Raw genomic sequence first — 4,638 nt, forward strand, 5'->3', positions numbered from 1 at the left:
GTATGCTACCTGTCAAGAACTTCATAACTGTGTTGGGTGCACCTACATGGTGCATCTGATCGCTTTGTTTAGCGCAGCATGTAGGTAGAAGACTCTGCAGCAAGCAGATACATATCTAAGCCTGGTAAGCTTAGATATATGGAATGTATTGTACCTTGCCGTTTGTTACAATGAAGGGGTTTTCTGTGTCAAATATCTTGTTTTCTGGTGTGTCATTTGAGAGGAATTAAGGGAAAAGCAGCAAGTTTTCTCACACTATACACTCAGAATTTAAGTGTACAAACACAGCAGCCACACATGTCTGCTACATGTCAACTGCATTTGCTTTGCAGCCCAATATCTTTGTTTTGTCTGTTTCACGTATCGTGAGTCGTGCTTGGGTAGCTCAGATAAGTCAGCCTTCCGCGACGTAACGCTTCGGACGGTGTTTACGTCCCTGCTGCACGTGTAAGCGAGAGGTGTTTAACACCACGTCGAACGTCAGCGGTCAAATGCGAACGCGGCGCGCTGCCGGACTGCGTGAACAGGCGAGCGACACATAGCGAAGCCGTACGATTCGGTCATTCTGTCCTACGTGAGCTGTCAGCTGCGCGGCGGATGATTTCATGAGAAAAAAGTGTTTTTCGATTTTCTTGCAGTAAAAAATACTGTCTGTTAATGAAGCGAAGCTACATCAACTCCTATAGTTAGTTTTTAGGTAGAGATTCTCCTTTTCCTTTAAAAAATTAAAAACCGCTTCTTTCGGTTTTGGAAGTTTTCTTCACTATGTAATACTTCTCATTCGATTTTAAGAAAACTAATTGTTGCAAAGAACTGATTTTTCCGAATCTTACAGTATCGTATCACAACTTGATGATGGAAGTGTCAATTTTTTTCGATATTTGTCATAGTCATTGTGATAACCAATTTCTAAGTAAGCTATCGCAACACATTTAGAGTGTTTACAGTGAAAAATGTCGCTGGTTACTTTACATTTGGTAAATTTTAGGTGATACGTTCCTCTGTATAAAATGTAGCTGACATATCGAAGTTGTTTTTAAAGCTGAAACAAAAGCCATATCTCACTACAGAATGGAGAAAGATGCTGAAGTATGTATTTTTATTCGTGGGCGCAGGAGCCGATTGCGCTGCCTGAGCGCGTCACCTGCAAGTAGCCTGCAGCTCAACCGTGAATAAAAATGGTTCAAATGGCTCTGAGCACTATGGGACTCAACTTCTGAGGTCATCAGTCCCCTAGAACGTAGAACTACTTAAACCTAACTAACCTAAGGACATCACACACATCCATGCCCGAGGCAGGATTCGAACCTGCGACCGTAGCAGTCCCGCGGTTCCGGACTGCAGCGCCTAGAACCGCACGGCCACCGCGGCCGGCTCAACCGTGAATACATGTAAATAGACGCGTTATTCTGGTATCAGTACACACGCTCTTTCTGTACACTGCATTCATTATGGACAGAAGGAAGACATTTTAAATGGAAAACTCGTACCTCAAGTACCAAATACTTTAGAAATATTGTCTACAACAAAGGAATGAAACTAATATATAGTGAGCACAAAGTCTTGCCCTGATTATAACAATTTATTACAGAATAACCGTTTGACATAATAATTTACATTTGATGCCGTTACGTAGGTTAGTGTTACTAGCTTTTTTTAAGACCACTTACGTCAGTAAATCTCAGCGTGTGCTCCCTTGGTAGCTCGGAGAATGTCGAGACGGTATTCCAGTTCCCACCAGGTGTTTCGTAACATGTGTTCTGTCACAGTACCCACAGCAGCTTGTATCCTAGCCTTCAGTTCGTCGACGTCAGCAACGGGTGTGACGCAGACTCTGTCCTTGATATAGCCCAAGAAAAAGAAGCCAAGGAGCGTAATGTCTGGAGAGCGGGGCGGCCACGGTGTTGGACGGTTCTTTCCAATCCACCGATCCGGAAATGTTTCATCCCAGGAAATCACGCACTATCAAAACCGAGTGGGTGGGGGGTGGGGGGGGGGGGTTGCTCCATCTTGCTGGAAAATAATCCATGGTTGATATTCTCCTAACTGTGGGGCAATGAACTGTTGCAAAACGTCTAAGTAAATGCGTCTAATTAAATGTTAGCGGTAACAATTTTTCCGCGAAGAAAAACGGTCCAAAAACCTTGCTATGCATGAGGCCGCACCAAACATTCACTTTTTCGCTGTCTCGCTGTAACTGTACAGTAGCATGTGGAGACTCTGAACCCCATATCCGGACATTTAGCCTATTCACCATTCCACTGACATGAAAGTTGAATTCATCGGCAAAGCACACGCAATTTAAATAATCGTCAGCGCCATCAATCCTGTTGAGAATCTCAGTTGCAAAGTCAGCACGTGTCAGCAAATCATTCGGTTGCAAGGCCTGCACGATTTGCACTTTGTAAGCATGCAACCTAAGCCTTACATGATGAATCTTCACCACACTTGTTTGCGGTATCTGAATTTCACGTGATGCTTGACGAGTTGATTTAGACGGACACCGCTGAAACGATTGCCGAACACGATCAACAGTTGCATCACTCACACGAGGCTTGCCACTTCGAGTACAATCTTCGACGCTGCCTGTTTCGTTAAACTTTGCGTACCACCGCTTTATTGATTTAACGCCAGGAGGGCTGCGTCCATTAGAAGCCCGAAATTTACGCTGAACACTGATGGGCGATTTCGTTTCGTGAAACCAAAGCAAACATTGCGCTTTCTCCTGCTTCGACGCCATTTCTCCAGCAACTAACGTGACCTAAGAGACTGCGTCGGTGTTGTGGAGGACTAGCGCCATTTATTGGTCACAACAACTAGTAACACTAACCTGTGTAACGACATCAAATGTAACTTATTATGTCAAACGGTTATTTTGTTATAAATTTTTATACTCAGGGCAAGACTGTGCTCACCCTGTATACTTGGAAAGGCATATTCATGGAGAATTTCAACATTTGTATGAAAAATTGAAATGTCAACTTTTGCCATTCAAGGCGTATGCTCGAATGTTACCTAGAACGTTTGATTATTCCAGAAATCTATTTCAGCTGAAGAACGTTTGATGATGACTTTAAGATAAGAGCATAAACAAATAATAAATCAGTCCTTTTACTTCTTTATTCACGTAACTATATGTACTTAATCTTTTACATTTCTCAAACATTAGAAAGATCTGAATGATCAACCTGTGGCGTATTTAACTTCGACAACTCCTTTAATAACAACGCCCGCATTTATGTTCTAAAATGTAATTTATTTAAGGATGGCAAATGTTTAATAAATGGCAATTTGTCTTGAACCACAGAAGGTCTTCATCATTGTTATCTTCTTGGTTTTGGCGCATTATTTTAATTTTCTCACTCTCTAATTGGAGAAATGCATATAGCCCATCTTCTTTTTGCTTACGTTTATTTCCCGTTGCAACCAGTGGATTTGTCGAGCCTGAAGGGATGCTATCATTGCGGGTAGTTTCTGTTGCTTGGGAAATCACCAGCATGGCCTGCTCTGGCTTTTCAACTACAGGAACCTGGAGTTCAGGGTCATTGTTGTCGTCAACACTAGTGTCATTGAGAGTTCATAACTGATACTGACAGCAGCACTTTCAAAGGCATTTTCTGTGTCCCTCACATACATTTCGTCTTCCAGAGTCCACGTAAGTCCAAAAAATCCGAAGACGTGCTCGCTGCTAACTGTTCTGGCTGAATATTCCCTTCTGTTTTTCGTTATCTCAAAATATCTCTTTTTTTTTAAATAGCATGGACTCAAAATATGGCTAAGTGCCTCTATATACCGTTTCACTGTCGGCGTCAGATCCAGAACGAGCCTTAGTAATTTTTTTTTCAATTCTTTTGCACACGTGTCCCTTATATTTTTCCATTTTTTTCTTCGTTGCATCATCTGAAGTAAAAATTTAAAAAGAAGAAGACTTCAAAGCACAACGGCACTGAAAGGTTGTTACCCTGTCTCTTTAACAATTGCCGTTTCAGTGGGAAACGCTACGAATTGTTGACTTGATTGTTTAGAATTAATGGTGAGCCGTATATTCGCGCTCAGTGAAAATGGTACTTTCCATACGCTATACGAGCTAAGCGAACATGAGACAAATTTAGTATCAACTTTCCATACTACCGATTCATCCTTGTACATAGAAGCGTAGGAAATTAATGCGATTGTTTAACGACAGACGTTTACTCCACAGTTAACCTTGTTCTTCTGGAAAATTTGACCTACGTGATTTATAATTGCTTTTCCACGGAATCGCAATTTTTCAACTGACTGCTTGTTGACGATCTATTTCAAAAGATGTTAAAGGCACATAATGGCAGGATATCACTCTGAATACTATAGTGACTATAATCTCGGGCTCGTTTGCGTGTAAACAAAGACTGGCTCACCATTCTGTTGCCAGCAATTGTGAAAGATACAGGTTATATAAATAACCATGTTATTTGTTAAGGTTCAATAAATCTCATTACATACGTAAAAAGGAAAAAAATACTATTGCCCAACTTTGAACCTAATCTCATTTTAAACAAATTTGAAAAAATAAGAAATTAACACGCATTTTTCATCATTCCAGGTACTTAACCACGGGCACACCGTTCCGCCAACTCGCTTTTTCATTCAGAATTTCTA

Source organism: Schistocerca serialis, chromosome 5, assembly GCF_023864345.2.
Source record: "Schistocerca serialis cubense isolate TAMUIC-IGC-003099 chromosome 5, iqSchSeri2.2, whole genome shotgun sequence".
Taxonomy (NCBI): Eukaryota; Metazoa; Arthropoda; class Insecta; order Orthoptera; family Acrididae; genus Schistocerca; species Schistocerca serialis.